This window comes from Topomyia yanbarensis, chromosome 3 (genome assembly GCF_030247195.1).
Source record: "Topomyia yanbarensis strain Yona2022 chromosome 3, ASM3024719v1, whole genome shotgun sequence".
NCBI classification, from domain to species: domain Eukaryota; kingdom Metazoa; phylum Arthropoda; class Insecta; order Diptera; family Culicidae; genus Topomyia; species Topomyia yanbarensis.
Genome location: NC_080672.1, coordinates 386,773,623 through 386,798,198, shown reverse-complemented (window position 1 = coordinate 386,798,198; position 24,576 = coordinate 386,773,623). Strand labels below are relative to the sequence as shown.

The 24,576-nt window shown below is 37.6% G+C and overlaps 1 protein-coding gene and 1 pseudogene across 1 annotated transcript in view; both read left to right on the top strand.

Annotated features, from left to right (window-relative positions):
- LOC131691621 (fatty acyl-CoA reductase wat-like) overlaps positions 1-24,576 on the top strand; it is a 56,414-nt gene that overhangs the window by 1,601 nt on the left and 30,237 nt on the right. The gene's annotated exons all lie outside the window — the stretch shown is intronic.
- Positions 14,328-14,503, top strand: LOC131694425 (U4 spliceosomal RNA; annotated as a pseudogene).

Genomic DNA, 24,576 nt, shown 5'->3' with positions numbered 1-24,576 from the left:
ACCAAACAGCCAGATTTCTGCAATCACATATTTCCTGGTGTTGGTGATACGATGGGGATATGTTTGTTTAACTTTTCCATGCTTTCTAGAGATATGCCGTATGCGAAATTGCAACATTATTACATTGGGTTCGTTCAATATGTGAGCATGTTGAATTTAGTAAACGTATTTTTGGTGAAAATGTTTATTCATATTCATATTAATCGATAAATCGCCATTTTAAACAAAACGTAGTTTCCTGAACAATTTAAAAAAATTGATTGAAACCAGACCAATACATTAATAAAGAGTCGTAGTAGGCAGCAGTTTTTCATTTCGTTTATTTGACACGGTTGAATACGTTAGCTTAGAGGAGCCGCGAATCTTTTAGATATTTATGAGGCGTAAAAAATAAAAATAATATCCTTTATTTGGAGCCTGTCAGGTCCGTGGAGCGAGCAGAGATCGTCTTTCGTGACGGTAAAATATTCGTTTTCTTGCCAAGTTAATCTTTGGGGTCATCCATGTTTCTCTCATTGACGTTTTTGTCATCCGTATCATTGATTACTGCCTTGATACTCGCGATTATATGCACTTCCTAGTTTCCTTGGTAGCTTCTTCACTGGATGTATTGGTTGTTGAGTTTGACGTGCTTGACGTAGCTTGTGCAGTTATCATTATTGCCTGAACAATACCCACAAATTTGGTAACCGTTTGTGGTTCAGAGACCGGGTGGTGGCATTTCTTTCTGGAGATGAGTTTTCCTTAGCGATTTCTGTGCAGGGTTGTCCATAATAAACCGTTTGTTTACTGAACTGGCACGTATTAGTTTGTCCTAGATATGTAGAAAGAGTTCGCTGCATAATGGGAGGGTGGTGTGTTCTACCAGCATTCTCACCACAAAAACATCATTCGAAATACTTGGAAAGTAGTTCCTCCACGTGTCCTCCGTAATGGGTCCTATTTCGCCGAAATAGGACATTGATTTGTCAACTGGCTTATATTTTGGGTGTTAAAAGCCGCATGAACAGAATTTCTTTTAACCCCCCCCCTCTCTCTCTCTCTCTCTCTAAAATATATAATCTCCTCAACGTTCATATTAATTATTGATAAATAATTAAATAAATGATGCATATCAATAATTTATATTAACCTCTTCATGCCCATGTTGTTTGTGGACAACACCGTTTGTAAGCAGCTATATCTTTTGATTGAGGCAAGATTTGCTCATAAAAACAAGTAAGGCCAATAAATGCGACTATTGCCTTTCATTTGAGTATTAACAGGTACAAAAATCAGCTCTAAAACTGAAGTTATTGTGATTAGTCTGGTTGGATTCTGATGGAGCAGTGCTGCCAGGGACAGCTTACGTTGATGACGAAAAATAAATTTTTCATTTATTTTCGTTATGTTGCAATATTATTGAAAACTGATAAAACTTCTCAATTTAGACTGTCTTTGGCTACGTTTTCCACGCAAACGGACTGCTGTTAATATTCTAGAAAAATCATATTGATCATTGGAAGGTAAAAATTGAATCGCTTCTAGCACTGCGCGGGACGCGTCTATCTTTATGCAAAAAGGCTTTTTGTGTTTCTTGACCCTACCGTTTTCAAGGAAAAATAGTTTTAAAACCCTACATGCACTGGAAACAAAAGTTGGACATGAAAGGGTTAAACAATACGGTGCTCCAAAATTGAAAAAATAAATGTGTTTTTCATGCGATCTAGTCAAAGTTGTAGGTCTTGTAAAATACAGCACATACCCTCAAAATCTTTATTTATAGCAAAAAACAGTTTTTCGGGACTTTCGGCACTAAAAATTTTTCTATGCGGTTATTTTCAACCGATTTTCAAGACTACATGCTTTTTGCACGTGTAGTCTAGAATATGTAGCATTTTCAAGCACCCCTAAATACTTTGAACTCTTGAATATTCATTTTTGTAGCTAGAGAAAATTGTAATTTAATAAATTTAAGATTTTTTGTTTCTATTGCCTTAGTTTTGGAAATGGTTCCACTAAGAACTTTTAGTAATTACATTCAGCTTCCAGTGACTATCTCAAGTCATCAGAACTGAAAATTTTTTGCAACAATTTTTAAACCCCCCCCCCCCACAGCAAAATCCTGCAAGATGTGGAAGACAATACATTGGAATGAGTAAAAGATATCTAAAAAGATGGGTGGGTAATGTCTGCGACATAACCGGAGAGATGTAGAATACATAAGGAACACGTTCTTCAAATATGTTGATACTCATTAGGATTTTCGGACAAAAGGTGATTTGGGCGAGGAATATTTCAAATTATTCTTTACAAAAATGATGGTGGTCCTGAAAAGGACCGGTTTTGTTGGCGTTGTTGGCCTTGGTGAGGGAGATGGCTAACGATGAAATTAATTGTTAGCATGAGGAAGTCGCGTAGTACTGGCCAATGGAAGAACAGATAATAATTGATTCCTGAAAATCAATTTTTCTTTATTCATGTAAATTATACATACTTACAAATCTAACAGAAGATTCCTGATCATATTTCTGAATCATTAGTGCGAACATTGTGTAATTTGGTTAAGTACAATGAAAGTTACAAACTTTCCAAACTCGACCTTCTGTTCATTCAGAAATATTGAAATGGGGTGTCGTGGTCACAATAAAAAAAGATGGGTAGGTAATGTCTGTCACATAACCGGAGCGTCGTGATTTCAATTCGAGACGTTAATTTAAATCTAATAATATTCAACAGAATCACGTTTGAATGGGAAATTTTCAAATAATTCTCTATGGTAATAATGGTGGTTCTGAAAAGAACCTTTGGTATCGGCGTTGGTGTTGATGGTGATGCGCTGGATCGTTGGATATTTTTGGCATGATAGTTACGTGCCTGGTGAACTGTTTTGTAGCCTCGAACAAAACGACAAGACTGGCTTCTTCGGGTACCATTACGGCTGAACTTTATAAGCTTAGCTCGACTTTGAAATCCTGCACAATCTCACGAATCAGACACTGGTAGGGCCATTTTGTTTGCTACTAGCACGGAGCTGCACAAAAAATCATTTAATGCAGTTAGTTCACGGGGGCTGCCAAAAAGCTTGAATAGAAGCATGCGACTTCAACGTTTCTCTTAAACACATGCAACAACACATTCGTTTTGGTAATACTGATAATAACAGTAGAAAGGAATGGAAAAGCAGTGCACGAAACGAGCGAGAGGATAATTTAAATTTTTGTTCCGTGTGCAAGCTACTTCTTTCCACACAACGTATTATGTTGCTTGTTGAAAATTTGCTACACACCTTAAAATAAAAGTTTCAGTTTAACTCTCACTAGAACACAATTGATTGGTCCTGAAAAGAACCGTTGCTTTTATTGTAATTTACGCCCACTCCCACAAACCGACCAAGTAGGCATCAGTGGCTTCATTACGGCTGAGTTTTGTAAGCGTAGCTCGACTTTGAAGTAATACACAACCTTACGAACCAGACGCTGGAATGTTAGCCAGCGGATTAGTTGCTCCGTTGCCCTTTAGTTGGGGCGAAATACTAGCATGGCGACAGTTCCTGATCGGTAGTTGGTTGCGATGGGCCACCAGTAGCTGGGGCACTTTTGCGGACAGTCATCATCGCCAACTGCTTTCCTCCGGTGGACTGGCTGCTTGCTAGTGCTTGAACGAATACGAATGATAAGAAAAACCGACCGACCAATATTCATATATGAAAACACAAGAAAGCACTACTATCGCTCTCCCGCTCGTTTTCGTGCCATTCCTGTGCCTTTCCTTTCCGTTCGGCTACCAATACTAGCATAACCAAAACGAATATTCTGTCTTTCCATCGCCTTCAATCTAGTGGCCAGTGCTAGCAAACTTGCATGTTCAGTTTTTCAATAACAACATTCAAACAATATTTTCAAAGAATGCTGCAGATTTGAAAAGAAGGAAATGATTTTCACAAATTTAAATTCTTTCGTGTTATTTGTTAGCGCTGATAAAGGCTATTTAGTTTGCTACTAGCAAGGAGCTGCACAAACAAATCGATTTATGCAGTTAATCAACGGAGGCTGCCAAAAAGTTCGAATAAAAGCATGCGACTAGTGTACTTTGCATGTTCTATATTTTATCAATACTAGAGAGGATCAATAAAATAATTCAAATTGTTATAGCGACATGCAATTGTGGCAACACTGGCCATGAGATGGTGGGGGAACACGCACATTCGTTTTAGTTATGATGGTAGTAGCAGCAGAAAGGAATGGAAAAGCAGTGCACGAAAACGAGCGAGAGAAGATAATTTAAATTCTCTTTCTTTCTTTCCACACATCGTATTTCTTATATTGCTTTCTGAAAATTATTTGTTATACACCATAAAATGTAAATTTCAGTTTAACTCTTATTGGAACACAATTAATTGGTCCTGTAAAGAACCGTTTATTGTTTTATTGAGGGAGCATAATTCAGACGCACTCCCCGCGGACACGGTGAGCTAGAAAGCACTATTTTGCATTCTCGAACAAACCGACCAAGTAGGCATCGTTGGCTTCTCGGGGCATCATTACGACTGAGCTTTGTAAGCGTACCTCGACTTTGCAGTCCTGCACAATCTCACGACCCAGACGCTGGAACGATAGCCTACTCTGTTGCCCTTTAGTTGGGGCGAAATTCTTGCAGGGCGACAGTTCCTGATCGGGTTGCGATGAGTCACCAGTAGCTGGGGCACTTTTTCCGCCGTCGTCATCGCCGACTGCTTTTCTTCGGTGGACTGGCTGCTTGCTAGTGCTTGAACGAATACGAATGATGAGAAAAACCGACCGACAGATATTTATATAATCGCGCTAATATGCACTACTATCGCTTTCTCGCTCGTTCTCGTGCCGTGCATGAGCCTTTCCTTTCCGTCCGGCTTCTAATGGCCTAACCAAAGGAATATGCCGTCTTTCCCCCACCAAGTGCTCTCGTCAAGCAACCCAATGCGAATAACCATACGAACAAACATGTAATGGACCTATATATAAACTTTTCATTATTTTATTGTTCGGTTGGTCTACCATAACGACGGCTCTGTGCGGGATGGGCTGAAAATTTTCACTTTTCCGAGTCGTTTTCGAAAGATTTTTCAAAACACATTTTTTTTGTTATTAGTACATGTTATACATACTTCAAATTTTAATACAGCATAGAGGAACATATTTGCAACAAATTGGCCTAAAAATCAAATCATTCTGTTAAGTATGATAAAAGTTATTAACGTTCAAAATCTGACGCGGCGCCGCAGCCGATATTTTGAAACGGGACCCCTATATTGAAACCTTAAATGTATTCTACATTAAAAACCTGTCTCACGAAACTTTACACGCATTTGCTAATTAAATCGTCTTCCACCATGATAGAGGACGAAACCAACGTCAAAGTTATCTCCATGAATAGCAATATTTCAGTGTGAAACCCAAGTTTACCGTTGCATAGAATATCCGTACAAAGAGAATGTCGATATTTGCTTTAACTGTTCTGATCTGGCAGGCAATTTGTAGATGCGTAAAATAGGTTCAACTCTTATTTTCATGATCTGTAACGGTACTATCGCATTACGTTTTGTACTGCAGGAACAGGTAGGAGGACGTATATCGGTCCACCGACATAAACACAATTTGAAGTATCGGGAAGTAGTTACGTGCTCTTGGAATGGATTCTATTTCTTCCAAATATGGCATGAATCTGCAAGTAAGCGGAGTCCGATCTCTTAGCGGAACATTAATTTTCGCATCGTCACTATATAGGAAGATCATAATAGCAGCATTGTCACACAGAATCATGTGTTTTAACCCTCAAAAAGGCAAGCGGGTCTCAGAGGCCCGGCACGTTACAATTTTTTAGTTACAAAAAAATGTGTACGCAGTATAAGCTTGGGCATGGAAATTTTAATAAGTAGCTTTGAAATCTATAACAAAAATAAAGAATTGTGAAATTTTCATCTATGGAGTGATGCGCAGCTATGTTTGAATTTTTTTACATGCACAAAAAGGCAAGCCGGGCCTGGCAGGCCCGGTGTGCATGCAATATTTACTAGAAATACCACGAGTTTTATACATTAATATTTATTTGAAAAAAAAAATTGATCAGTTCAGCTTCATATTAGCAGGAATTTTTTTCATGTTTTGATTGATTTTATCTTTTACATTTCTTATAAAAGAAATGTATAGAATTCGCTCAAACTCTCAAGATTTTTTCCGAGGCCCGGAGGGCCGAGTCTTATATACCAATCGACTCAGCTCGACGATTTGGGACAATGTCTCTGTGTGTGTGTGTGTGTGTGTGTGTGTGTCTGTGTGTGTGTGTGTATGTAACGGACAAATTCTCATTCGTGTTTCTCAGCAATGGCTGAACCGATCTTATCCAAACCAATTTTAAATGAAAGAACTAAAAAACAGTATGAACGCTATTAATTTGTTTTTGATTCTGATGTTTAGTTTCCAAGATATGAATGTTTGAATGCGTAAAAATGGCGTTTTTTGCAGTTTTTTTGAATTATCTGCCGAAATTGATAATATAGATTAACAACTTATATGTTTTTAGACAGCTTTAACGAATACCTTTCGAACAAGCTATAGATTGTTGAAATCGGACTATTATCAAAAGAGATATTTAACATTAAATGCGGACGAATGATTTTTATCATTTCCCATTGCCAGAAATATGACCAAAAACATGTAATCTATTATTAATGCCAAAACGGCTTATTTTAGGTCAATAGTATCTTCGGAGAATTTAATGGAGGAAATATGCCCTTTCTTTTGGTATTGTGCTTTTGCTGATTGATCCCCCTATGAGTGAGATATTTTCACAAATTTTGTTGGAAGTGATTATATCGAAATGATGCCTTCTACAAATTTGTAGCTCTTACTTTTGCGAATAACTTTACTGAAGACTTCAAATATCTATTTTGAATACTTTAAAAGTTATGGCTTGTTGTTTGTGGATTACGCTTTGTCGCCTATTTATTGTTCAATATAGAAATAATCCATTGAAATAGGCCAAACATTATTTCGACAAATCGAATTTTGTATTTCATTTTTCTATCTACAACCGCTAGAAATAATCACCGAACACTTCCAAGTTGTCTGGAAGGAACTTGATAACTTATCAGTGCAAAAATGTTCATTTGTGCGAACCTTCTGACTGCAATTTTTCTAACTAATGACCATCGGATCGATCTGAAACATATCGGAAAATGAAAAGCGAAATAAATAACTCCAAGCAATGGCGTAGCCCAGAGAAGGTTTTGGGGTTTAACACCATACAACGCTCACCACCCCCCCCCCCCACCACACTCAAAAAAATATTGGATTGAAGTTGAAAATTTATTGATGCAGACTGATTTAATTCAATATTACAATAACAAGAATCGAGATCGGAAAATTTCTGTGTGTGTATGTATGTGTGTATGTGGAAAAAATGTGACCTCTGTTTCTCAGAGATGGCTGGACCGATTTGCACAAAGTTAGTCTCAAATGAACAACCTTCCCATCGGCTGCTATTGAATTTTTTATTGATTGGACTTCCGGTTCCGGAGTTACGAGTTGAAGAGTGCAATCACACAGCAAATTTCCATATAAACTGAAATGAAAAATTTTCAAAATCAAATTTGTATTTTTGATGCCAAATGACTTTAAAATGCATGAAACATTGAGATGTTTGACAAAAATTGACTTTTTTTGGACTTTGGTACATTTTTGTCTTTCTCATATAGAAAGGTTATGCAATCACTCTAAAAATCGTCAATCATACCGGCCCGGAGGGAGTATGCAGTGAGGGGTTGCTACTTTAAAATCAAAACTAGTTTAAAATTTCTTAACAAGTTGAAAATTTTCGGCCGGATCTGGACCTCCCGGACCTTTCTCCATGATCCGCCGCTGGTTTCAAGCGATGTTTCAGTATCACATAGTATCTCAAGATCGTGGCTGTCGATCCATTGTATGTATGTGCAAATCGTACTGAACATGTAATATTCATTTCCACCATTGTATTGAACATAACCAGCCATGGAATCGTAGTCTGGACAAATGAGACAAGCACAATTGCACCACTAGGTGGATTAAGACAGGTTTTTTTGGGAATGCGTCGAGTTGAGACGAAAACGTAATATGATTAATAACGAAGATAACACTTTCCGAATGTAGAGAGAAATTTATGAAAAATAACGATGTCCATTCGATTCTAGCAGGTTCTGATCGATTTTGATGAGCATTTGATTTTTGTTGTATGACCAATTATATGTATAGGTCAAATGTTTAAAATCAGTAATTTAAGGTCAAGATAGCATCATTTTGAAACCGCCAACTTCGGAGGTTTAGTATCTTCGATGAGTTTTACAAACGTTAAACAGCGCATTATTTGATAAAATAATTTTGACGGTATATCGTCCAAGAAGTATTTATGGTTTTCTCAGGTTAATATTCATGACTACAATAAAGTCTCAAAAAATTCGCTAGACACGAACTCTGTTACTATTTTCTGAAAAATTATTTCTGCATAATTTTAAAACTTCAAAAATTACGGTTTCGGAATTATGCCGTTTGGACAGTATGATCGATTTTCACCAAACCCCCACCAAACCGAATTTCTGGCTACGCCGCTGACTTCAAGTAAGTAGAAACAAAGTCGTTCTACACTCGTTCACAAGAAACTTCTTCGAATGCTGAATATCTATTATAATACATTGAAACCCTGATTTTATCAGCCAAATATGAACATATGTTTGATGGGCTCTAGCAGACGAACAAGACTGAATTCGAGTAAATCCTTTCCTGAGCATGTTTTCCTTATCATGAAGATGGAAATATGCAAAAATAAAAAGTTCATCATAATCAGGAATAGTTATCAGACTACATCAAGGGACGGGAAGAACATTTTAACAGCTTTAGTTTATTATAAAGAAAAAAAATACCCGCTTTAGTCAATGTCCCCATTTTGTCAGCCTAAAATACACCATGAGACTGATAAAAATGGGTCTTTATTGTATGTATTATTCACTGTGTTTCACATTAATAGGTACATTTCATTTTTGGGGATTTTTTATTGTATCGAACTACAACAATTTTTAGGTAATTTTCAAGGGGTTTTTTTTAAAACTTCTTCCAAAATTTGGCGAACCTATTCCAATTCGTATACCAATTAATTGGTATACTTAAGGGTTAATATGTTGCAGATAGAGAAAATACTGAAATTTTCAGCTTTTTTTTCTTACACAATATTACGAAAGATTATGAAACAATTTTTCTTAATAAGTTTGTGAAAATTATAAACAATTTGAAATTTTTTTAATAATTTTATTTTTTATTTAACCGTGATTTTTTAATAAATAGTGACCATCGCTTCACAACGTAGTCTATTTTTCATGGCTTGCGGTGAGCACGATCTCTCGAATTGCTGAACTGAAAATTATGGAATAGAAATTAATTTTTGGTATTCTTTACTTTACTCGCCGCGCAGATAGCTCTGAATTAGACCCGCTGGTGCCCTAAGACGATTTCGCTAGATTTTCAGAGCACTGTGCACACAGTGCATTAACGCAAGTGACGGAAGGTTACCGAAAAGATTCGTGAAAATGAAAATTCCAGTAATGATGATGATTTTACCAAACTGTTCGTTTTCGTGAGGTTTTTATTTGGTCTTTGGCATTAGGATTAGCGATAATAAGTCAAGTCACCTTTAGTCAAGTCACCTTTAGAAAAAGTCGATGTCGAAGTAAAATTTGTAACTATGCACGCATGCACTTCAGAGATAGTGTGATATCAGGAGCTGCGATTTCATTTTACGCTTTTTTGTGAAAAGGGCGATATTACAAATGTAAACATAAGGCTTTTTTCATACATGCGAATGAGGGCTTTGAAACGCAACCAATTAACCTAAAATTTTGATTCTACGATATTGCTTTCTTAAACTACAGCAAAAAATACAACGGGCGAAACTGTATTTTTGTAATTTAAAGTTTCGCCCTCCACGCTCCATGCAAACAAACAGGGCGATACTTTTTTTGCTAGCAGTTTATAAGCGAAACTGTCATTTTCGTATTTTTTTAGGATTATCAAGCTGATACTAGCTGTAAATAGTAACAATGATCGAAAAAAACCCGGACGAAATCGGTGGTGTAGAACGGTAGTTATTGTAAAAAAACGTAAGAACGATACTTCAATGCTGATAGGTGGGACCGAAAAAGTAAACAATCGCCAAAGGGGCGATACCATCATTTTGTAAATTTCAATAGCAAAAACAAATTTTAATTTAATAATTTCAAATACTTTATGAAGTTTTGGGTTTCGATCACTGAATCATGCAATCTAGGATGTAAAAAACACAATAGTTCTTAAATAGGAATTAAAAGTCTGGAAATATTCACTGTTGATTTTCTTTGAATGGTGTCACTGCTAGTTTCGCCCTTTTCAAGAAAAAGCGTTGATTTCTTAGTTCTCAGTCGCGTTGGTGATTTGAGTAAAGTATAAACTTCAAATCGATTAAAAAAATGCGATTTTTTTGGCTCAGTACAATATATAACCCCTTTAGGAAAATTCAGTTTACCCACCACAATTTAGATATTTTATTAACAGAGCATTAACAATAATTCGTAGCTATGTCTATTTTATGGGCCATTTTTTCGCTTCCCATTGATTTGATTTGAGATTTCTAGCACTGATGTTGTCCTGCTGATTTGAGCGATTCTCTGAGTCCTGCCACTTTCCCATGTAGTATGTGTTTTCAAAAACATCGCGAAGCATCAAGTTCTAAATGTTCTCAAACGATATAATATCCGAAGAGAGTGATAAGAGTTATAAGAAATGTCTCATCACACTGTTAGGTGGATTAAAAGCGTTTTTACCTTTTCTTATAAGAAAAAATCTTGCAAGTTTGAGCGAATTCTATACATTGTAAATGTAAAAATAGCATACGATAATGACGTGTGTCATATTTTTTTTGGTAAATACTTTTATTTCACCCACTGTGGTCTACTTGACAATTATTTGGATACAACATAACCTAACTCTGTCGTTATTGTCTATTTTTGTTGTCTATTCTTTGTATTATAGTTGTCGTAATTATTCAAATTGTAGGATCTAGAAACAACAAAAAAATTGAAATGGCTATAAGACGATATGCCCATGTTTTCAATCGTCTCAAAGAATCTGAAATAATGGAAGAAATTCGAGCAAATTCAACAGCAGACGATTCCGAAACTGATTTGCAAAGCGAGGAAGAAGATGTGAATGATATTGCTTCCGACGATGAATCTGATGCAGACTCGGAAGAAAAATCAGAATATGTACTCCGGTTATGGATCAGAAGAAATTAATAGCAACCCAGAAACATTTATTGGTCATGTTCAAACGAAATGGAGCTCAGAAACAATCGACAGTCGACGTGATCTTTCGAGTACTCCCCTTTTGGAAAAAAATTTGACCTTTTTACATCCATCGCCTTATACGCTGAAATCGGGATTTGCTGCGTGTTCGTACTCATCATCCTGTAATTCCGGAACCGAAGTCGGAGTCGAATCAATTAGAAATTCAAGAGCAGCCAACGGGAATGCTGTATCTTTCATTTGAAACCAAGTTTGTAAAAATCGGTAAAAAATTCGCTGAGAAATAGGTATGACATTATCTTAGGAACTTGGTAAATTCCCTCGGGGCATCAAGAACCGCCATAGCTGGCCAATGTGGTCGAAGTGCCTTCGGTGGGTCATTAATGATCTAGGCATGCAAAGCCAAGTAATGTTGCATATGTTTTAATATATATTGCATCATTTGGACATCATGGTGGTATCAGTTTCTATGTAAATTTGCTGTGTGCTTGTACTCTTCAACACGTAACTCCAGAACCGAAAGTCGGATCAATAAAAAATCAATAGCGACCGATGGGAAGGCTGTACCTTTCATTTGAGACTAAATTTGTACAAATCGGTCCAGCCACCTCTGAGAAAAATCGGTGAGATTGTTTGCCACATACATACAACCATACATACATACACACATACAGACATTTTATGATCTCGACGAACTGAGTCGAATGGTATAAGAGATTTGGCCCTGCGGGTCTCGGTTAAAAAGTCGAAATTTCGACCGATTGCATAACCTTTTTATATGAGAACGGCAAAAAGGAGCTTGAATTTAGATGGGCCTGAGAGGCCCGGCTTGCCCTTTAGTGTTAGGATTTTAGCTTGCCTTCACAAGGGTTAAGTTGTTCGAAATGAATGGTTCCGTCTGGGCTAATTTGTTGAGTGCTGTGAGAGTTGGATGGCTGACATGGTAGAACTCGATAAAAGCGATTTCCGAATGTCTTACCTCCATTTACACCTTCAAGAAATGTTCCTGATTATGAATACTCGGTCTTACGCGAGTCTTCAATAATTTTATAATCACCATATTGCGCCGGAGCACAACTTGCTTCTGCTACTCACTCATCTGGACAGATTACTTCAGCAGAAATTATAGTAACAGTTTCTTTTGTTCTTCAGACAAGGCATACACTATAAAAGTAACTATTTTTGTCGTTCGCTTCGCACTGGCTCGAGCTAAAGCATAAGGCACACTGAATTTCGTGATCATTGTCTTTGGTAGTTGGAAGAAGCCTTCAACTTTTTCTCTATAATTTGTTCAAACAAAATTAGCTACGAAATTTTGCTCAAAGTCGCCGAAAGACACATTTTTACAAATTTATTTAAAAAAAATCACACAACCCCCTCTTTTCCTCCCTCTGGCTACGTGACTGAGGGCGGGTTCAATCCCAGGTCGTTGTAATTTTCTGAGGTGAAAAATTTCTGCTGATGTCATCCGTTGGTCTCGGTCCTTAATTGTTTCGTAATTTTACGAAATAATACTTTTTGTTGAAAAAAATTTAAAACAACTAGGAATCGGTTATATTTTGAAAGACGTTTTTTTATGAACATCTTGAATTGAAATAACATCGAGATGTATATTCTATAAGTAATTTATTTAAAGCTGTTGCAAATAATATGAATTTTTAAAATATGTTTAAAAGTTTGTAGTGTAGTGTTGCGGCGCAACGTAGATCGTGGACGCTCCCTTTCGAATATCAGCGAAATTGACAGGCAGCTCTGCACTTACATCTAGGTAGTATGAAATATGTACGTTAGTGTAGGTAGACGGTGCAATACTTCACAGTGTCTTGCATCAGATGAAATGTAAATGGTCTGTAGAAACAATTCATTGTACTCTTAGTTCGACCACCGCCATGTGCGGTTGGTTTGTTTCGGTCACAAATTGAAATAAATCGCTTTCCTTAAGCAACCGTTTCGAATTAATTACACAATGTGTCCTTGAGCCGCCTAGAATTGTACCTAGCATATTTCGCTATTCTTCGCCATTGCTGCATCGTAAAGCGGAATAAAGGAGTATCGAACAATAATCCTAGCGTTATACCTGAACCAACCAAAACACAACGTGGGACCTATCACTGGCGCGATCATGTAGTGATTATACATAAGCTGAGACATCACACGAATCCATTGCTCTAAAACCAAGGCGTCGTTGACACCAACGAGATAAAAGAATGTAGCCACCGTCGTAACTCTTCATTGCCTTAAGATGTCTGCCAACTTTCTGGCGATCTACGACTAGATATATTGAAACGTTCATTGAAGCAGATTAGTCCTTCGCAGATGGCACCTTTTAAAGCGCCCGCATTAGCTAAAGAGTTCGCTTCTTCATTATCTGGAATGGAGCAATGCCTAGGGGACCCAAACTAAAGCAATCTTGTATTATCTTATAGATAAGACACGCAAAAGTTTCCATATTTTCTCCTGGGAATACAAAATGTGATTTCTAGGTTTCACCGAACGAAAAGCTGTGGCTGTCCGAAAAGGTAAAGTAAAGATCGGCAGGCAAAGTGTCAATAATCCCAAGAGTATACTGAATAGTAGCATGTTCTGCGACGTAAACTGAAGTAATGCTGGGATGAGGCGATGAGGTTTTGATTGAATATACCGAAGCTAGTCGAGACTTGATCCATCAGTGTAAAACATCTTGTTGCCGTCGACTTCTCGAAAAATGTTTGGGATCACTTGCGAACGTATGTGATCCGGGATTCTACAAATCTTTCCTTTAATATATGTATCAAATAATACAAATGAATCGTATCGAATGAGCAATCGATATGAATGGTCCCAAAGTCATATTTTCAGTGAAAGGTCGTCCGTCAGCACTTCTAGTCTTATCGTATGGGTCGAGTGCATGCAATCCAAAGCAATACGCAAACAACAATACTGGATTCACTCCAGTTTGATGAAGTTTATGTTTCCAGCGGGGCGAAACAGGAACACCTGTGTTCCATCAGTGACAATATAGTCTGATAGCTTTGCGCAGTGGCGATATCGTGACCAATGAGGTACAACCGAGGTGCGATTATTGCTAATTGAAAAAAAAAATATAGTCTGATCAGATCTCTTGGGTGGGAACCCCACCATGTTCCGGCAATTGTGCGGAGAAAGTTGGTCCTTTGTTGGCACTTTTGTAATATATCCAGGTATCTTTGGAGTCGAACCATTTCCTGAGCCAGTACTGTTGCATGATAAGAGAACAAGTCAGAGCTTCGTCATCGAGAAGAATGTTCCTTTGCGGCCTCGTGAGGCGACGCGGGGCGGTATACCTGTGCCGGGACAGGCCTTCATGGCGAAATCGAATATCCAACGGTTTGAATATTCCACGCTCTCGTTAGTACGATTGCGATTTCGCATACACCGTGCCGTGCCCCAAAGAGTGCTCATCGATGTTTCTCGCATTAGTCCATCAACGAACCAACGCAGAAACTCTTTTTTCATCAAACTCTTCATTCGCGTGTCTATCGTCATGTGTTGTCTATAACTAGCGGATAACCAGTCATTCCGGAAGGTGTTATACGCGGCGGCTTTCTCCGTGTATACGTCTGAGCACTTTTTGTCTCACCATGGGTTTGGAGACCGTCCGCGAGAGTTTGCGTCTGGTACGCGTTTTGTCTGAGCTTTAATCGCGGTGTCGAGTATCAAGCCAGTCATGAACCCGTACTCTTCCTTCGTAGGAAGCTCTTGTGTGGACTTGGTTTTGCCAGATTTCACGAACACGTAGCTCTTCCAATCAATATTTCGTGAGAGGTTATACGAAACATTGATTGTATTCGGTAGCCCTGAACCGTTAGCAATAGTAATTACGATTAACAGATGGTCACTGCCGTTGAGAACAAGGATTACCTATCACATGCAAGCTATCCGCAACAATGTCGAGCAGAGATACAAGTATAAGGCACCCGGGCGCGCTCGGGGAGTCGGAATTCGTGTAATTTCACATGTGCTCCAAATGATAATATTGAAGTTGTCACAAAGCTCTAGGAGTAGACCGAATATCATCATGAAGACAACCCCATTCGGTGCCGTGGAACGACAGCGTGGAAACCTCGAAATCAGGTATTGAAGCGACAACTTCAATATCTGATTTCGAAGGGAGGTCCATTCGATTAAAAGAGTAGCGCTTTTTGATCCCCAAAAGTACTCCTCGGTAAGAGTTCTCTCGATTCAAACGAATAATGTTGAAATTATGAAAGTTGAGATCTACTCCTGAAGTAAGCCATGTTCTTTGGTAAAATTTTAAAAGAATCGACATTCGAGATAATCGAAGGATACAAACGCTGAAAGTGGGGGCCATTTTGCAGACAACTGCATAAAAAAATTTCTTCTAGGCCCATCAGAAGATGGTCCCTCCTGGGGTTCATCAGAGTCGCGTTCGTCAGTGAACAATTTAGTATAGATATTCGTAGAGACCGATGCCGTAGCAATCTTTAGCATTTAAGTGAAAGATCGCTTAGAGCGTTCCTGAAGAGACCTCTTAAAGTTTCTCCTCGCGCTGTTTGTACGCAGGACATGTTAGGTACATGATCTACCAACATTTTCCTCGCAGTGGAGACACTTCCACAGGAATCATTCACATGATTCCCATCGCATTTCCCACAACGAACCTTTTTGCTATAATGGAAGGCTGTGTGTCCCAGTTGTTTCATGACTCGCGGCACAAAAAGTCAAAAGAGGTTGCAGAACCTTGTTGCAGAAGAGATAGTAACCCCACATTCAGCGAAGGTCATCCGGTAAGAGTCTGAGTTGATATATGTTTTTTTCCCGTCAGCTGCGACCAATGCTGAATGCTAGTCTAGTCTAGTCTAGTCTAGTCTACACATACACAGCCAATACATGTTGGGATCCTGGAAAATTGCAGACGTTCGTCCACAATTTTTCTTGTCATTATTAATGTTTGTGGCACATATTGAATATGACACAAATATTAAAGCGGCCAGGCCAACTGTGCAGCGTACAAAATAAATATGATTCAAAATTATACGGAAATCAAATCATTCATTCAATGAATAATTTAATCAACGGATTATTTTGAACCTTGAATGAGGAAGAAACGTGGACAACCGTACACAACCGTTTCAATTTGATGGGAGTTTGATAAATCGTTGGGAGTGACTTTGCTAAGAGGGTTAATGTCACTTCCCGTCAGCTGCGACCAATGCAAATATTTACACTCCAGTATTTTCACTTGCTGAGGCATTGTGTCTTTAAAACAGCCAACCCCATGTGTCGGTGGATCCGCACAAATCAAACTCGAATCGGAAAGGACCCCACAGGCTTCAACCCGATTAGCTAGTACATATACTCTGTACTCCTTCGTAAAAGGCCCGTAGCCAGCAATATCATTTGCCTGATTTAAACCATTTACCGTAATCCGAAACTTATTAAGTCGAATTTTCGATATTTCTGTCACAGCTGTATATTGCTTCGTCAGAACTCGAGAAATCTGTAATAGATTCAAACCATTTTCAGGAGAAGTCGTTTTTGCCCAAGGCACGTTAGTAGAAGATCCAAGAAGGGGAAACGTAAAATAATAGCGGTACTTATCTTGGATCTTAGTTTTCAGGCAGCTTACGAAACGCTATTGCTCGACTAACAGTTAACACACACACACACACACACACACACACACAAAAGAAATAAATCCAAAATCTCGAAGAGGCGAAGAATGCAACTTTGAACGCGGATTAGCACTATTCGTTGTCGCTATACACTACATGGACTGGAAAGATCAACTGATCGTTTCTAAAATCATCGTACAAATGAGTATGTGTTATCAAACGTGCATCATGTTCTAAATATTCTTAATCGATATAATATCCGATGAGAGTGATACAAGTTATAAGAAATGTCTCATCACACTGTTAGGTGGATTAAAACGTTTTTAGGGAATAAATGGCAAAATATCAATTGAATAAAATTTGAATTCAAATCTTTTAGTTTTGAAGCCACATGTTTTAATTATTTTAAAGGCCAGAAAAGTACATTGGCGATCTTGAAACGTTTGATGTTGAAATTTCTGCGAGTAAGAATTTTCCTAAAAGTCCTGGCCTGATTTCAATATTTTATTTAGTAAACATACCGTGTACGTGTACGAATTATAAAACTTTATTGTGTTATATTTTTATTGCCTGCGCTGAAAATAGTCTACAATCTCTCTTAGGAAAAAACCAGCCAAGTTGCCTTGTGGCCAACCCGTCGGTTCAAGTGGTTTCTGAAATATGTCAGCCGCGAACGGGATATTACGGTCTTCGCCCTTGCTGTACCCTTGTTAAAGAACATTTGTTTTTTCCGAAAGTTTCTTGCTTTTGCACTACTAGGCGGAACTGTATACATCAGATTATCATAGCAAGTGTAAATTAGAGAGATAATTTTATTACCTACAATTTTATCGAAGACGGCAAATCTTCCTTCGGGGAAGTTATTAAATTTTTAACAACGTTATGTCGGAAGTAGTTGAGTTCTTCATTTTATCACATAGAGTAGCCTTGCGCTAACTTTTCACCGGATAGAGATAGAATTCAGGTGTCTTCTACAAAGCTGTTGAATAGTGTAGCTCAACATATGCCATTTTCCAACACAGTACTACTGTAGTTCGTTTTGTAGCCCCAAATGACCAATGTAAAGTTGGTGGATTTGCGCATTGTGTTAAAAGTTTTTTATTAATATGGAAAATACAACCTTTTTGGATTCTCCGTTATTACACCCAAACTAATAAACCAATCATATAAAAAGTTTGTTCGGAAAGAGGTTAACAACATCGTCAAAAACAGCAACTTGCTCGGATTTTCTATAAAACTCTTTTACTGGGTTAATTTAATCGTTGAAATTTACTAATTCTGTCAACACATTTTATTCTAAACTATCTAAGAATATGATCATTGCAAGGTTTGGTGTTTTCGACTGAATTTTTCAGAATAATTTTCTAAATTACCTAAACTTAGATGATAAATCAAAAACCGATTCAATTTACCCAACAGTGAGATTGAACGATTCTGATATCATTTATCATATTTTTTGATTGCATTTGCCTAATGAATTGACATTAACTGATGATAGATACAAGACACACAAATAAGTTATCATTGGTTCTAATCTAGATCAGAAAGGGTTTGCTTTATCAGTATAAGTAATTGTAGTTTGAATTGCAATTATTAGTCTGTGAATTGCACATGTTCAGGTACACAGAAAAAATATTTTGTAATTTTAAATTTATTTTCATGCACATATTTGGAGCATAAATATAAATGTAAAATTAAGTTTCATTAGAAATACACACAATTAACCGTGCTGTCTTCAACGAATTTTATTATAACTTTACACATTGATTGAAAATTGTAGTTTCATTAAACGTGACACCAATGCACATTAATGTATTTTTAATTCAATATTGCTGTAAAATAAATGACATGTAATATCACACGAACGGAAATGTAGGATCATATGCTTTTTGATGTTTCTATTGAGTGCATCGAATTCGACTTAATTCTAGTTATCACTACACCTCAAAAGTAAGTTTTATACTATTTAAACAAGCTCTTTGCAGCAAATAAGGTATCAGTAACAATTCTTTCAAATGATAAGCGCTACTAATTTTCATAGTATATATAGTGATCTAGGACTGAAAAATTTCAAATCACATCGGGTGTGGAAAAGAAAGGACATATATACTTGAAAAACAATTAATGGTCCTAAAAAGTTACATTTAGTATAAAACGAACAAGATCACAAAACCTTTCAGTTTGTCCGATCAATTTTGCATCAGCTCTTATTGATAGACTTCGATTCGTACTCATTTTGTGTGTGTACAAATTCGAAACCTAGCAAAATGTGCAAAAATTCCGACCATGCTTATTCAAACATACAACCAGACATTGCTCAACGAAACCAAAAGCAGCCACCCAAATAAACGGACAACAATCGAAAGCCGCAATCGAAGTCGCTATCTGGTGACTTTGATATGGCCGACGTGCACCGACCGTTTAGTAGGTACATCATTCTCACGTACTTGTAAATTTTTGCATCACACCTGTACTCTGCTTTGTATATCTAACTCGCCCAGAACAACAAACAGAAATGAGCTGTAATTATAGAATCGGGTTCGTCGCCATTTGCCGAGTAACCCACACTGCCAGTATCGAAGGTTAACAGGAAGTTACAATTGACCTCGTTCTGATCTAAATTGAGCTCCGATGGCGAGACAATCTTATTATGATGTGTCTAAAATCGAACCATCATGCTGTTCAATAAACTTTCATTAACCCAGCAATTAGCTGCTTCGTGCGTCAATATTAGCTTTTTATTCGGCTGCCAAGCAACTTGTTGTAACGCTCTTAGATTGGCGATATCCGTTCCATAGCCTAGCGCAATTGCTGTTCAAACAAGTGTGCTTTTTTGTTTTGGTTTTGGTGAGTAGCAAAAAAGTAGTGCTGATCGGGCGATCTTCTGCTGACCTTCGGTACCAGAACAGACGGCTAGGAAGAACCTCGACAAATAATATTTGTACGCGCTTTGTACCCGCATCCTACCACCCCCCTAGCTCTGTAACCGTACAGAGCCGATCCCGTAGCAAGAAGATCACACATCTAATGGATGTGTGTATATGTACACTTGAGCCCCCGACGCTAAGTCCATAAACTTTTCAAATCGAAGTAACGCTATCCGCGGCGGCATTCGCGCTCCACGCGACGAATCCCCCAAACAAGTGAATAGTAATTACGAATAATTGCGCCGCTCGACGGCTTTCCGTTGGTCAGCGCTCTCGTGATGGGTCAGCGCAATGGCAGCATTAGCATCATCATCAGCAGCAGTTATCTTCAATATTTGATCATATTTGTGAAGAATTATTTTTTTGCGCTGATTGCTTTGCTGCTGCCGTTCAACCTGACGCGAGCCTCGGTCAAGTTCAATATTGTACCTCACTTGAAGCTAATGACTTCCAATATGTGTGCGCTAGATCTCCGGGTTAAGGTACGTGCTGTAATGTGCTAGGTAGAGACCTGTACCTTTCAGGGGGAAGGATAAGTTTCCGTAAGGATAAGGGTGTCTTGATTTCAGCGGAGTGGAGTAGTAGAATGGTAAGTAGCTGCACTACAGTTGCTTGAATTCTTGTAGTACAGTGACAGATCAGTCACATGTTCGTATTGTTGACGTACTTAAGCCACAATATTACTATAAGATGAGTTTTTTTTTATAAAAATAGGGTTTTAATTTTCTGGTGTTTTGGAAGGTGGAAGAAATGGATCTTTCCAACAGTATGCCATATTGTGTTCATTGTTAAAAATACTATGTTTTGGAAGAATAATATGAAAACAATAATTATTTTGCAATTTTTTCATGAACATTATGAAAATTACTCAACGTTCTTCTAGTGAAGCGTCCTTGTTTTAATGAAAATTTAAAGACAACATTAATTTTTACATCTAACCTATTGATTATCGGATTTGGTTGAAAAATTGTTGAGTTATTATTTTTTCGAATTAGAAACTTGCTCGCATGAGGTCAGCGAGGCATTGTCGCGCACTATACGATTCTAGAATTATACCTTCCGTTTTTTTCAATTTTAACTTTAAAATTCACTCACATACTTTTAAGCAAACAAAAATGGATTCTTTGAAAAAGATTAAATTAAAAGTTCATGGAGCAAGTTTCTAATTTGGAAAAAATAACTTTGCCATATGTCAACCGGTTTTAATGATATACACTGAAACCTCCATTTAACGAGTGTTCAATAAAAAATGAGAATTTTTTCAGTCATGTAGTTAAAAAACAAAAAAAAATTTCAACGTGTTAAGTATTTTTTTATTAAGAACATAATGTTCATTCTTCAAAAAAACGTCCATGAATATTGAAGAAGGGGCCCTGGTCAGCCGTACGATGCAATTTAATCGTGTTGCTCTCACAAGAGCGTTGGACGGCACTGACGACCATCTTCCGGATACAATTCCGAATCCTGGTGGCCAACTGCTTCGTATCCTTGGCCTGCTAATTATTTTTATACACTAGGGCACTGAGGGAACCGAAAAAATCCTCAATGGGACGGCACTGGGACAAGTTGATCGGGTTCCTTTCTTTCGGCACGTACGGTATCTTTTTTCTGTTAAAGATACTCCAGCGTCTTCTTGGTGTAACGGGAAGACGCCTTGTCCGGTCGAAAGACGTACTTCTCATCCGCATGATGCTCATTTAAAAACGGCAGAAGAAGACACTCCTCCTGGTACACTTGTTGATTGATGGCCAGACCGCTCGGTTTAAACCACGGCTTTGAAATTCTTCTGTCCGATGTACAGCATAACTTTCTTTTTCAAACTTATGCTTAAACTTATATTTTACTTTGGGGGATGTGGCCGACTTCTAGCTGTCATTTCCTGACACGTGGGTCTTCGAGAGCGGAAAGTAACTTTCGTCGTCCAGCACGATTTACGCTCTTTAGTTTAATTACAGAAAGGTATTGAAAACATTCTCATAATTTTATGGAAAAACCGTTACGAACACTTTTTGCCTTTCTCACATAAATATAGGCTATGCAATCACTCTAAAAAACGACCGGAGGGCCGAGTGTCATATACTATTGGATTCAGTTCGTCGAGATCGGAAAATGCCTATGTGTGTATGTATTTGTATGTTTGTGTATGTGTGTTTTTGTATGTGTGTGTGTCATTTAAACTCACACAATTTTCTCAGAGATGGCTTGACCGATTTTCACAAATTTAGTTTCAAATGAAAGATATAACGCTCCCATAAGCTGCTATTAAATTTTCAGTTGATGCGATTACCAGTTCTAGAGCTACGGATTGAAGAGTGCGGTCACACAGCAAATTCCCATATAAACAGGTACCACCATGATGTCCAAATGATGCAATACATATTAAAATGGGTGCAACATTACTTGGATTTGCGGGTCTGGATCTCTAATGAACTATCAAAGTAGCTTTGACCACATTGGTCACCTATGACGGAGAACTCGCCAAGTTCCTAAGCTAACACACCAATTTCCCAGCGAACTCTTGACCGATTTTTACAAACTTGATTTCAAATGAAAGATACAACTGCTATTGAATTTCATTCGGTTCTGACTTTTGGTTCCGGTGGTACGAAGTTGATTACTGCAGACACAAAGTTTTTTTTTCATATTTCCAATAGTATCTGCCAATTTCAAAAATGTCAAGCGAAGTGGCCGGGGGTCTAGAATTGTCCAAATGATATGAAATTTGGCATCTGAGCTTAATTTGACATTTGTCACAATATGAGAGGGAAGGGCCTCCGGGAATTCAAAAAAAAAAAATGGCGGACCTTTTGAACCAATATATTCTAATCCATGTTTCCTGAACTATAGTTCGCGAGGATTGAAATGCAGAGCGTCAACTGTAAGGGAGACTGAGGAGACTTGATCCCCGGGGAGAATTGATCCCATCATCGTAACTCAAAGGCGGATCAGAATACATTAAGCGAATATACTAGAAGTTGCGTAGTTTTATCTGAAAATACATTTTTTTAATGCCAAAAAAGAAATTGGACCTGTAGAACCGATTTTTTACCGATTTAAAACAAAAAATCTCAGAAGAACTGAAGAAGATTGTTTTTTCTAAATTTGTAAACTTTTATGCAATTGATGATTCCCACTACATACTATACTTTTGCATACAGAATTACAGGAGAATGTCAATTATATGAATACGTTATGATTGAGCTGATTTTTTTGTTCAACTATATTTCTATTAAAGTTTGCTGAAATAGATGCTATGGGTTCACTTGATCCCTTCAAATTCGTGGAGATTTGATCCCCTTCGCCATGGTTCATACACACCACAGAACATAACCAAATTCACACCAGAAGAATTGAAGTCATTGTTGCCAGACAATAACAAAACTAATATGTTTAAAATGAACGCTTCATCATACAGAAACTTAACTGTAATTGTTTACTACAGTATACGTAGCAACCATGCATCCCACATTTGAGCAACCATAACAACAGCCTGCTTTCAAATAATTGATTTGGGGAATTCGTAAAAAAATCAGGTAAGAGATGCGTAATATATAGTAACAAAAATAACATATCTAATCACAACAATCTAATCAATACCGCAATCCATTTATAACATTGAGTAGGGTAAGGTATCTATTTTTACTTCATTAGGGAGGGTGCCGCATTATTTCAATATTTATTAATTTTATTATTTCAGCTTTTTTGCTTTGTTATTAAGAGCCAATATAATAACAAAAATGTCTTGAGAATGGTGACATTCTTCTATTTAAGCACAGCAAAAACTCTAATCGAGTACCTCAACTATTACAATACCATTTTAGCCAATGCTTTGAGCAAATATGTTTCTTTAGGTTAGGAATCGGCGTTGTTTAATAAAGAATTCCTGTATGTTCTCTTTTTCCGACGTTTCGGTCCTTATTGGACTTTTCTGAAGGAATTTGCGAATTTTATTGTGTTCATTAAGCTATTCTAAATGACAATTCAAAAAAAAAACTTGTTACCGAAATATTGGTGTTCTCTTGTCGGTTAGTTCTTACTAAACGCATAGCTCTCAGGTTCTGCCTAACTGTAGAGTGAATCGGTACATTATCATAAAGTTGGCTAGTCTTACGATCCTAATATAATCGCGCACTTACGTTTCTGGTTTCGGCTCATGAAACCCCTCGTCGCGCGAAAACTGTTTATATCTACGATTTAATTTTGAATTTGTTGATGTGGCAGATTTCCAGTATGGGTAGGCAAGACGATTGATGCCATCATGAGCATACGAGAGAAGACAGCACTAGTCGATCACGCTGCCGCTTTCAATCACAACTTCCAGTTGTACAGAGCAAAAATAATAGATAAAACACATCAATCGTGTTGCCTACCCATACTGGAAAGCTGCCACATCAACAACACACAACATACAGTAAACAAACGGACAGACACGGACAACTTGCATGCTGTATATGTTAAATTCGTTGAGAAGAGAGAATCAAAACAAATAGGGAGAGAAAAACTAGCAAGCTGATGAGCGAGATCACACACACACTAACTACACCGAATAACAACACGACATAACATACACACAATCTGAGTAAACGGACATCTTGATAAAGTTGTGCAGTGACGCCAATCGTGGTTCAAAATTAAATCGTTGATATAAACAGTTTTCGCGCGACGAGCGGTTTCATGAGCCGAAACCAGAAACGTAAGTGCACGATAAAATTAGGATCGTAAGACTAGCCAACTT